The following is a 13346-nucleotide window of genomic DNA, read 5'->3' on the forward strand; positions in this document are numbered from 1 at the left end:
TAAATCTTCATCAGAGTACAAAACAAATTCTGGCCACAAAATAGAGAGAAAAAGCAACGTCAAAGACCTGGGAGTGATCATGTCAGAGGATCTCACCTTCAAGGACCATAACATTGTATCAATCGCATGTGCTAGAAAAATGACAGGATGGATAATGAGAACCTTCAAAACTAGGGAGGCCAAGCCCATGATGACACTCTTCAGGTCACTTGTTCTATCTAGGCTGGAATATTGCTGCACACTAACAGCACCTTTCAAGGCAGGTGAAATTGCTGACCTAGAAAATGTACAGAGAACCTTCACGGCGCACATAACGGAGATAAAACACCTCAATTACTGGGAGCGCTTGAGGTTCCTAAACCTGTATTCCCTGGAACGCAGGCGGGAGAGATACATGATTATATACACCTGGAAAATCCTAGAGGGACTAGTACCGAACTTGCACACGAAAATCACTCACTACGAAAGCAAAAGACTTGGCAGACGATGCAACATCCCCCCAATAAAAAGCAGGGGTGTCACTAGCACGTTAAGAGACCATACAATAAGTGTCAGGGACCCGAGACTGTTCAACTGCCTCCCAGCATACATAAGGGGGATTACCAACAGACCCCTGGCAGTCTTCAAGCTGGCACTGGACAAGCACCTAAAGTCAGTTCCTGACCAGCCGGGCTGTGGCTCGTACGTTGGTTTGCGTGCAGCCAGCAGCAACAGCCTGGTTGATCAGGCTCTGATCCACCAGGAGGCCTGGTCACAGACCGGGCCGCGGGGGCGTTGACCCCCGGAACTCTCTCCAGGTAAACTTCAGTGGTAAAATGCTTTACCCAAAGGAGTGGCATTACACTGCATATATGATATAGTAATATTTCTAAAGACATGTAAAGCATGATTCAAGACTGGTAAAATAAATACACCTCGTGAATGACAGTACATGCCAAGACATGATTACATTATATGGCGAGACTGGTAAAAACATTATATGGCGAGACTGGTAAAATCATTATATGGCGAGACTGGTAAAATCATTATATGGCGAGACTGGTAAAAACATTATATGGCGAGACTGGTAAAAACATTATATGGCGAGACTGGTAAAAACATTATATGGCGAGACTGGTAAAATCATTATATGGCGAGACTGGTAAAATCATTATATGGCGAGACTGGTAAAATCATTATATGGCGAGACTGGTAAAATCATTATATGGCGAGACTGATAAAAACATTATATGGCGAGACTGGTAAAACCATTATATGGCGAGACTGCTAAAATCATTATATGGCGAGACTGATAAAAATATTATATGGCGAGACTGGTAATATCATTATATATCATGTAATGAATAGTTATCCTAAGGTAAGTGATTCTTCCGTCCTCATCATTCATTTTTCCTTATCTTCGATTAGTAAGTCCTGCAAAGTTTTGATCATTCTCATCATCATCATTAGAAGAACTAATAAGAAATGTCAACTGTACAATGTCTGTGGGAATTCTCTACTTTGCTTTTCATTAGAGATGGTTCTTGGAAATCACAAAGAGAGGTCAAACTCCGTTACATAAATTTCTGACCATCCTTAAACGCGCACTTTTCACATATATACCCTAGTTTGTGAATATTACTATCTTTATTAACTAACTCCTGTGGGACTGATCTGGCGAGTACTTTCGGGGAAATGTCGGCAGTCTTGGGCTTTGTTGTTAGTGTTTCTATTTGATTCTTTACATCACTGAATAATTGTCTATCGGCAATATTCGAATTCGTGATACAATTTAGTTTGTAGATGATAGTACCGGCTGCTCCCAAAATATTTTCAATTTAGTGTTTACACCGATCAATCTGCAAGGTGAAAGCATTCATTGTAGTAATATCCATACCTAATAACTGTGAGAAGGCATCTCTCGTTCCTATCAAATAAGCACTCACTAAGAATACGACTTATACGTGGATAAACTTAAAGTTTCCACTATTTATGTTAAGCATACACAGATTTGAATACGACACACAACACAAAAAGTAATGATATAAACAGAACTTAAACTCACCATACATCGTCTTAGTTTCTGATGATCATACCTGGGATGTTGGTAGCAGAAGCGGAGGTGGCTGGGTTCATCTTGGATAAAAGCCAGGAAACCAAACTCCAACCCTTCTAACTGCAGTTTTATACGCTACGCGTACATAAATAAAAAAGGATCGTTTCTCTCCCATAAGATAAGTCTATTTCTTAGTAAATCCACCCAATATTAATTATTTTCTCATCAGTTAGGTCACACAAATTACGATAGTTCCAGCTACAATATTCATTTTAAAAGTACTCATTAACAGTTTCTCTAAAATTTCAGAATAAAAGCCTACATTAACCATTAAATAGTTAAACACCTCCTAAGAAAGAGAAGGGATTTAGAAGTGCTGAATGTGGTGGATCACATGATGTAGGGTTAACAAACATTAACATGAGAGGTCGCCTCTCATGTCACTATTTGTTGACCATACATCATGTGATCCACCACCTTCAGCACGTCTAAATCCCTTGTGTTTCTTTCGAGTTAAAATTAGGTAAGTAGTATGGATTTGAGCCTCCATATGCTAAATGGGAAACCATTTTATATTTTCTACAAAGTTTTGAAATCTGATTTTTTTTATAATGGGAATGAGAGTTGTAAAAAATAAAAAAAATGTTAGGTTAGTTAAAGAATAAAAATGGTAAATGCTTCTGCAAGTAGTGGGCCAGAGAAGATGGGACACGAAGTGAAGAATTAAACATGTTTATAACACCTGGCTATTATTTTAGTATAGAGGTTATTTGAAGGTGCTGAACGTGGACAGTGTAGAGGACGAGGTAACCAGCCATCAGCCTAGTTGGTGTTTGACACTTTAATTCTGATGAAGAGGCTGGTTCAGGAGCCGAGACTTGATTCTTGCAGACACAAATAGGCGACCAGACATGTATACTCACGCATGCACACGCGCGCACGCACACACGCACACACGCACACACACACACACACACACACACACACACACACACACACACACACACACACACACACACACACACACACACACACACACACACACACACACACACATAGCGATCAGTGAAGAGGCGGGGCCAGGAGCTCGGACTCGACCCCTGCAACCTCAACTAGGTGAGTACTAGGTGAGTACACACACACACACATACATACATACCGAAGGAGGGGTTACCTGGAGGTTACCTGGAGGTTATTCCGGGGATCAACGTCCCCGCGGCCCGGTCCATGACCAGGCCTCACGATGGATCAGGGCCTGATCAACCAGGCTGTTACTGCTGGCCGCACACAGTCCAACGTACGAGCCACAGCCCGGCTGATCCGGCACTGACTTTAGGTATCTGTCCAGCTCTCTCTTGAAGGCAGCCAGGGGTTTATTGGCAATTCCCCTAATGCTTGATGGGAGGCTGTTAAACAGTTTTGGGCCCCGGACACACATGGTGTTGGGGGCATTTTGCATCGCCTGCCCAGTCTTTTACTTTCGTAGGGAGTGATTTCTGTGTGCAGATTTGGGACCATTCCTTCCAAGATTTTCCAAGTGTAGATTATGATATATCTCTCCCTCCTGCGTTCCAACGAGTACAAGTCAAGTGCTTCCAAGCGTTCCCAGTAGTTAAGGTGCTTGACAGAACTTATACGTGCAGTAAAGGATCTCTGTACACTCTCTAGATCTGCGATTTCACCTGCTTTGAATGGAGATGTTAATGTACAGCAGTATTCCAGCCTAGAGAGAACAAGTGATTTGAAAAGGATCATCATGGGCTTGGCATCTCTCGTTTTGAAAGTTCTCATTATCCATCCTATCATTTTCTTTGCACGTGCGATCGTGGCACTGTTGTGATCCTTGAAAGTGAGATCCTCAGACATTACTACTCCCAGGTCCCTTACATTAGTTTTCCGCTCTATTGTATGGCCGGAGTCAGTAGTATACTCTGTTCTAGTTATTATCTCCTCCAGTTTTCCATAACGGAGTAGTTGGAATTTGTCCTCATTGAACATCATATTGTTTACCGTTGCCCATTGGAAAACTTTGTTTGTATCTTCTTGGAGATTAACCGCGTCCTCAGCAGATGACATCCTCATGCAGATCCTAGTATCATCCGCAAAGGATGATACGGTGCTGTGGTGTATATCTCTGTTTATGTCTGATATGAGGATAAGGAATAAGATGGGGGCGAGTACTGTGCCTTGTGGAACAGAGCTCTTCACTATGGCAGCCTCCGATTTAACTCTGTTGACCACTACTCTTTGTGTTCGATTTGTTAGGAAGTTTGAAGATCCATCTCCCCACTTTCCCAGTTATTCCTTTAGCACGTATTTTATGGGCTATTACGCCATGATCGCATTTGCCAAATGCTTTTGCAAAGTCTGTGTATATTACATCTGCATTCTGATTTTCTTCCAGTGCATCCAAGGCCATGTCATAGTGATCCAGTAGTTGTGAGAGGCAGAAGCGACCTGCCCTGAACCCATGTTGCCCTGGATTGTGCAGATTTTGGGAATCCAGGTGATTTGCAATCCTGCTTCTTAGCACTCTTTCAAAGATTTTTATGATGTGGGACGTCAGAGCTATTGGTCTATAGTTCTTAGCTAATGCTTTGCTGCCACCTTTATGGAGTGGGGCTATATCTGTTGTTTTAAGTGACTGTGGAATTTCACCCATGTCCAAGCTCCTCCTCCATAGTGTACTTAGGGCACGCGAGAGGGGTTTCTTGCAGTTCTTAATGAAAACAGAGTTCCACGAGTCTGGGCCCGGGGCTGAGTGCATAGGCATGTTGTCAACGGCTTTTTCGAAATCTATCGGAGTTAGGGTAATGTCGGAAATCTGGCATACATTTATGGAGTTTTCAGGCTCATTCATGAAGAAATCATTTGGGTCGTCGATCCTCAGACCGATTAGTGGTTCACTAAACATAGAGTTGTACTGGGATTTCAATATTTCACTCATTTCATTGTTGTCATCTGTGTAAGTCCCATCCTGTCTGAGTAAGGGCCCGATACTAGATGTGGTATTTGCCTTGTTTTTGGCATATGAAAAGAAATATTTTGAATTTCTTTCAATTTCACTAATAGCTTTAAGCTCCTCCTGCCTCTCCTGGTTCCTGTAAGAGTCATTTAGCTTAAGTTCGATAGTTTCCACTTCCCTGGTCAGCGCCTCCTTTCGTGTATCAGATGTTCTAGCACTCCTGAGGAGCTCAGTGACTCTTCGTCGTCTTCTGTAGAGGGAGCGTCTTTTTCTCTCCAGTTTACTCCTGCTCTTCTTCTTTCTTAGGGGAATATGCCTAGAACATGCTTCGGCTACCAGGAAGTTGATCCTTTCAAGGCACTGGTTTGGATCCATGTCATTTAAGACATCTTCCCAACATGTTTCGTTTAGGACATGGTTTACCTGGTCCCAGTTGATGTTCTTGTTGAAGTTGTATTTTGTGAAGACACCTTCACAGGTACATGCATTCTGCTGATCAGGACCCCTATGCATGTACGTCTGGACTTCGATTAGGTTGTGATCGGAATTAGTTGTTTTTGATATTCTTATGTCTCTTATCAGGTCCTCATTATTTGTGAAGATAAGGTCAAGTGTGTTTTCTAGTCTTGTTGGCTCCACTATCTGCTGGCTTAAGGTGTGTTTTTCGCAGAGACTTAGTAGCTCATGTGTGTGTGACCTTTCATCTGCGCTACCTCCGGGGATTGTTTCAGCTATAACATTATTTGCTACATTCTTTCATTTTGTATGCCTTAGGGGGCCGCCGGGCAAAATCTGTAACTCCGTTGTTTACTGTCCGATTTTCTCCAGTTTTGGTACACAAGACAAAGTCGTTTCACTCTTTCTTGAAAATATTTATCAAAAATATACCTCAAACAACAACTGAGAAATGACTGATTTACTGAAAATGCCATAGTGTTAAACTTTTATCTTATATGGGACTACGTGAGGTTGTTTGGACACTTGGTGCCGAGAGAACAATGCTTATTCTTATTTTCTGTGACCACTTTTCTTTAAATGAACGTTTCTTTATTTCACAAAAAAATAGTTTGTTAGTTCCTGGAATATTGCAAAAAAATCTGCCCTTTACTCCCACATAACTCCCAAAGTATTTGGAATATTTCCAAAATTTGTTCACAGAAAATTAGAGAAGCAAGTAAGTTAAATTTATTCAGGTATACACAATACAGTTACATAGAATTATCATACATAGCAGCATATGTGTAGAGAACCTAGGATAACCCAACACATATGCTGCTATGTATGATAATTCTATGTAACTGTATTGTGTATACCTGAATAAATTTACTTACTTCTCTAATTTTCTGTGAACAAATTTTGGAAATATTCCAAATACTTTGGGAGTTATGTGGGAGTAAAGGGCAGATTCATTATTCTACAACTTTTGTGAGTATTATATTCCATTTAATTCAGTAATAAAGGGAGAAAGTTGAACAATTGTTGAATAAGTTACTTCCGAGATATCGGCCGGGAGCGCCGGCCGGCCCCCGTCTCAAAAAAAAAAAAAAATTTCGCGAAAATCGCGTTTGTTTGGGTGTATTTCTTAGTAAACTGATGTTCTAGTGCAATTAGCCTCTTCAAAACACCGTTTTCTCTTACTCGGAGACTAAAGAATACGACATGAGACGACATGGAGAGGAGTAGCTCAATATTTATCGAAATATTCCCGATAATCTTTCGTCATATTATGGCCTATTTTATTCAGTCTAGAGTATATAACATGTTTGTATGTTATTTATAGTGTTTATTATATCATATTAGATCAATTCTGATAGAAAAATAAGCTGTAGAGTTGATATATAAGCTGATATAAGCGTAATAATGAGTGATTTCTCCTGGCGCGGCAACCCTTCCGCGCATCATGATATGATTAATGACTGTTGCTAAATCTAGGGATAAGCTCCGCCTTCAGTTTTATGATGCCAAGTAGTCAGTTATTATATTAGAAAGTATAATGCAAGAAAAAGCGATAAACAAGGAAAAATTTCCAAAATATATATGGGCCGTGAGCAGACTCGCTACCAACATCGCCGTCACCATACCTGATATAAATGGCTATAATTTCTTGTAGAAACGTCGTAGAACATTCATTCTGGTACCATTGTGTTGCCAAAGAGTTGAGCTATTTTTCAGTATATATAACTCAATTTCCATATTTTTTCGATTTTTCGGTGAGCGCGCGCGGAAAATTGCCCTACAGCCCCCTTAGGTTGAAATCACCAAGCAGTAAGATGTTTGGGGATGGAGCTGGAAGGTTTTCCAAACAGTAATCAATTTTCAGTAGTTGTTCCTTGAACTGTTGTGAGGTTGCATCTGGTGGCTTGTATACAACCACAATGACTAGGTTTTGGTTCTCGATCTTTATTGATAGAACTTCAACTACCTCATTTGTGATGTTCAGCAACTCCGTGCAGATAAGGGACTCTTTGACATACAGGCCAACCCCCCCTTGTTGCCTGTTTTTTTCTGTCGCATCTAAAAAGATTGTAATCACTTATCCATATTTCACTGTCAAAGTGATCTTTTGTGTGAGTCTCTGTGAAGGCTGCAAACATTGCATTAGACTCCTCTAGAAGTCCACTGATAAAAGGTATTTTGTTGTTGGTGGATGGCTTAAGGCCCTGTATATTAGCAAATATGAACGAGGTTGTATTCTGTGTTTGTTGGGGGGATTTTGTTACTGGCATCAGTAGTTGTAATTCTGGAGGGCCATGGGTGGCCACTGGCTGCGCCTCCAGTCCAACAAGGCTCCAAGGTGGTGGACTATTTTTGTTATTTCCTTCCATTTTCTTTTTTCGTTTCCTGCCACTAAAAAATCACCTGGAGTTGGGTTGTCGTAGCTACTATTGTTTGTCTTGTGGGGTCTGTGCCTCCTGGTCCCTTTTAGATGGTATGCAGGGCACTCGATGTTGTAACACTGCTTCTGGAGGACCGAGGAGTGGCACATTTTTGGGTGAAAGAAAGTACAGGAAGAACGACACACTCCTTTAGACAGCAGGTCGCTACATTTTTTGGGATGGTCAAAGTTGCATGTCCCATTTTTTCCCCTGTTATTCCATGCTTACAGATGCCCCAAGCATAATATTTGCACAAATTCACCTTTGGTTGAGAATTGTTGGGAGGTGTGTTGTCAATTTCTGCAGGTTCTGGGACTGCACTATAATCCTCAGTATCCAAGCCAGGGCCACCCCGTCCTGGATTCCATCTACTTTCCCCAGTAGAGGAAGGAGACTCCTCTCCAACATCTGTACTGTGGGCCACGGTCTTGTGCAATGATGGTGAGGATGATGAAGTCTGGAGGGACATCTGAACTGTAGTATCGGCGCGCCTTTGGCAAGAAAACAGTGAAGTGAATGATGGCGAAAATGTTTCTTCTTTTTCCGCCGGCGTGTTAAAAAATAATTCCTTTATTCCTACAACTCATACATAATTTACAAAAAAAAAAAAAATGTATATTTTCACACAAAAAATTTGTCTCATGAAAACACTGACTTGTGTTTATGCTACTTGAAATTGAATGAAAATTATAACAGTGGAGTAATAATAATATTTTTTATGATTTTATGAGCGAAAATGGTCGGGTTTGAGAATGACCTGCCTAGCATGAGTCAGCAGGCTCGGTGCTGTGGCTTACATCGCTGTCTATATCAGATATGATGATAAGAAAAACGATGGGAGCGAGTACTGTGCCTTGCGGAACAGACCTCATTACTGTAGCCATCTCTGACTTGACTCATTTTGTGCGTTGTTACACCATGGTCGCACTTGTCGATGGCTTTTGCAAAGTCTTTGTATACTGCATCTGTATTTTGTTTGTCCTTCAGCCACGACCATGTCATAGTGGTCCAGTAGTTGTGAGAGGCAGAAGCCACCTTCTCTGAACCCATACTGCCCTGGGTTGTGACATTGTTGGGTATCCAAGTGGCTGGAGATCTTGCTTCTTAGAACCCTTTCAAAGATTTTTATTACCTGGAGTTTACCTGGAGAGAGTTCCGGGGGTCAACGCCCCCGCAGCCAGGTCTGTGACCAGGCCTCATTGTGGATCAGAGCCTGATCAACCAGGCTGTTACTGCTGGCTGCACGCAATCCAACGTACTAGCCACAGCCCGGCTGGTCAGGTACCAACTTTAGGTGCTTGTCCGTTGCCTGTTTGAAGACAGCCAGGGGTCTATTGGTAATCCCCCTTATGTATGCTGGGAGGCAGTTGAACAGTCTCGGGCCCCTGACACTTATTGTATTGTCTCTTAACGTGCTAGTGACACCCCTGCTTTTCATTGGGGGGATGTTGCATCGTCTCCCGAGTCTTTTGCTTTCGTTGTGAGTGATTTTCGTGTGCAAGTTCGGTACTAGTCCCTCTAGGATTTTCCAGGTGTATATAATCATGCATCTCTCCCGCCTGCGTTCCAGGGAGTAAAGGTTCAGGAACTTCAAGTGCTCCCAGTAATTGAGGTGTTTTATCTCCGTTATGCGCGCCGTGAAGGTTCTCTGTACATTTTCTAGGTCAGCAATTTCACCTGCCTTGAAAGGTGCTGTTAGTGTGCAGCAATATTCCAGCCTAGATAGAACAAGCGACCTGAAGAGTGTCATCATGGGCTTGATATCCCTAGTTTTGAAGGTTCTCATTATCCATCCTGTCATTTTTTCTAGCAGATGCGATTGATACAATGTTATGGTCCTTGAAGGTGAGATCCTCCGACATGATCACTCCAAGGTCTTTGGCGTTGTTTTTCGCTCTATTTTGTGGATGGAATTTCTTTTGTATTCTGAAGAAGTTTTAATTTCCTCATGTTTACCATATCGGAGTAATTGAAATTTCTCATCGTTGAACTTCATATAGTTTTCTGCAGCCCACTCAAAGATTTGGTTGATGTCCGCCTGGAGCCTTGCAGTGTCTGCAATGGAAGACACTGTCATGTAGATTCGGGTGTCATCTGCAAAGGGCACGGTGCTGTGGCTGACATCCTTGTCTATGTCAGATATGAGGATGAGAAACAAGATGGGAGCGAGTACTGTGCCTTGTGGAACAGAGCTTTTCACCGTAGCCGCCTCAGACTTTACTCTGTTGACTACTACTCTTTGTGTTCTGTTTGTGAGGAAATTATAGATCCATCTATCAACTTTTCCTGTTATTCCTTCAGCATGCATTTTGTGCACTATTACGTCATGGTCGCACTTGTCGAAGGCTTTTGCAAAGTCTGTATATATTACATCTGCATTATTTTTGCCTTCTAGTACATCTTGGACCTTGTCGTAGTGATCCAGTAGCTGAGACAGACAGGAGCGACCTGCTCAAAACCCATGTTGCCCTGGGTTGTGTAATTGATGGGTATCTAGCAATCTTGCTTCTTAGGACCCTTTCAAAGATTTTTATGATATGGGATGTTAGTCCTATCGGTCTGAGGTTCTTTGCTATTGCTTTACCGCCCCTTTTGTGGAGTGGGGCTATGTCTGTTATTTTTAGTAACTGTGGGACGACCCCCTGTGTCCATTCTCCCTCTCCATAGGATGGTAAAAGCTCGTGATAGGGGCTTCTTGCAGTTCTTGATGAACACGGAGTTCCATGAGTCTGGCACTGGGGCAGAGTGCATGGGCATGTCATTTATCGCCTGTTCAAAGTCATTTGGTGTCAGGATAATATCAGATAGGCTTGTGTTAACTAAATTCTGTGGCTCTCTCATAAAAAGTTCATTTTGATCTTCGACTCTCAGTCCGGTTAGCGGCTTGCTAAAAACTGAGTCATACTGGGACTTGAGTAGCTCACTCATTTCTTTGCTGTCATCTGTGTAGGACCCATCTTGTTTAAGTAGGGGCCAAATACTGGATGTTGTTCTCGACTTCGATTTGGCATAATAAAAGAAATACTTTGGGTTTCTTTCGATTTCATTTATGGCTTTTAGTTCTTCCCGCGATTCCTGACTCCTATAAGATTCCTTTAGCTAAAGTTCGATGTTTGCTATTTCTCTGACCAGTGACCTACGCATTTCAGAAATATTGGCCTCTTTTAGCCGCTGTTATTCTTTTCCATCACATGTAAAGGGAGCGCCTGTCTCTTTCTATTTTACATCTATTCCTTCTTTTTCTTAGAGGAATAAGCCTTGAGCATACATCGAATGCCACCGAGTTAATCTGTTCCAGGCATAAGTTGGGGTCTGTGTTGCTTAGTCTATCTTCCCAGCTTATATCGTTGAGGACTTGATTTACTTGGTCCCACTTTATGTTCTTGTTATTGAAGTTAAATTTGGCGAAGGCTCCATCGTGACTAATCTCATTTTGTCGGTCTGGGGCTCCGCGCATACATGTCTGAACCTCGATTATGTCGTGATCTGAGTATATTGTTTTTGATATGGTAACATTTCGTATCAGATCATCATTGTTAGTGAAGATGAGGTCTAGTGTATTCTCCAGTCTAGTAGTCTCTATTATTTGCTGGTTTAAGTTGAATTTTGTGCAGAGATTTAATAGCTCGTGTGTGTGTGTGTGTGTGTGTGTGTGTGTGTGTGTGTGTGTGTGTGTGTGTGTGTGTGTGTGTGTGTGTGAGTTCTCGTCAGAGCTGCCTCAAGGTGTTAGCACTGCAACAACATTATTTGCTATATTCCTCCATTTTAGGTGCCTCAAGTTGAAATCCCCCAGAGGCAAGATGTTGGGTGCAGGAGCTGGCAGATTTTCCAGACAGTGGTCAATTTTTGACAGTTGTTCCTGGAATTGCTGGGACGTTGCATCCGGAGGCTTATAGACTACCACAATGAATACTAGGTTTTGGTTCTCGATCTTTACTGCTAAAACTTCCACTACATCATTTGAGGCATTAAGCAGTTCTGTGCAAACAAGTGACTGCGATATACAGGCCAACTCCTTCCCCCCACTTTTTGCCTGTTCACTGTCACATCTGTATAGGTTGTAACCTGGGATCCATATTTCGTTGTCCAAGTGATCCTTTATGTGGGTCTCTGTGAAAGCCGCGAACATTGCATTTGCTTATGCAAGCTGTCCACGGATGAAAGGTATTTTGTTGTTCGTTGCTGGCTTTAGACTCTGTATATTTGCAAAGAAGAATGTCATCGGACTGGTGGTATTGGTGGTACTGGGGAGGGGACTTTTTTTTCCGGCACTAGTATCTGTATCTGTTGGTTTGGAGTGGAGGCCATCGACTGTGGATCCACTCCAGAAATGACTGGATTTGGCGTACGATTTCTGCCATTTCCTGCAATTTTTTTTTCCTTCCTGGCACTAAAAACCTCTCCCTCTTGAGTGGCTGTGGCTACCCAGGTTTTTCCATGGCCTGGATGTTTTGTATCTTTTTGTCCCCTTTAGATGGTGTACCTGGCAATTTAAGTTATAGCACAGTCTTTCCTGTACTGAAGAGGGACACATTTCAGGGTGAGAGCTTACAGGAAATGAGTTTGCATTTTCCTGTTGTCATATGGGCACGGCATTTTCTAGGGTGGTCATAGTTGCACGTCCCATCTGTTTTTCTAGATTTCCCATGCCTGCAGATACCAAGTGCATAGTATGTGCACAGGCTTGATTTCCGTTTGCCTTGGTTTCTGTGACTGTATTCCCTGTTGGTGCATGTTTACCTGTCTCATTCCTATCCTCACTAGTACTAATAATGGAGCTTTCACCAGTTGTTTCTGGTAATATAGCCTCACTATTGCTAGTGGAGTCCCCTTGTTTGCTATCTCCTGTGGTATTACCAGTTTGTAATATTGGTTTTATCTTGTCCTTGACTACACTTGTTTCCCCACTACAGCTCCTGTCTCCCTCGAGGCCATTAATATGCCTTCCCTCATGCGTACATTTACTGACTCCCAGGACAGCACCTCCATCCTCATCATTACTGACTCCCAGGACAGCACCTCCATCCTCACATTACTGACTCTCACGACAGCACCTCCATCCTCACCATTACTGTCTCCCAGGACAGCATCTCCATCCTCACCATTACTGACTCCCAGGACAGCACCTCCAGCTTCACCATTACTGTCTACCAGGGCAGCACCTCCAGTCTTACAGTTTCTGACTACATGGCCAGTATCAAGGGCAATACCATCCAGCCCAGACTTTTTATTTTGCCATCTGTTATAGAATTCTTCCAGGTTTTCTATGAAGGCTGCTTTGATGTTATCCTCTTTTAATACCAATGTGATTTTAATCCACAGATTTATCTCATTTGGGCATACCCAAAAACACTTCCCTGATTTAATACTGCTTGTAGATAGTTCTTGGATACCTGAACAAGGGGCATGACACCAATTTTCACAAAAATGGCAAGTAATCCATGTGGAAGCCCGTTTGTTTGATTTACTG

The sequence above is a fragment of the Cherax quadricarinatus genome, chromosome 87 (genome assembly GCF_038502225.1).
Source record: "Cherax quadricarinatus isolate ZL_2023a chromosome 87, ASM3850222v1, whole genome shotgun sequence".
Classification (NCBI taxonomy): Eukaryota; Metazoa; Arthropoda; class Malacostraca; order Decapoda; family Parastacidae; genus Cherax; species Cherax quadricarinatus.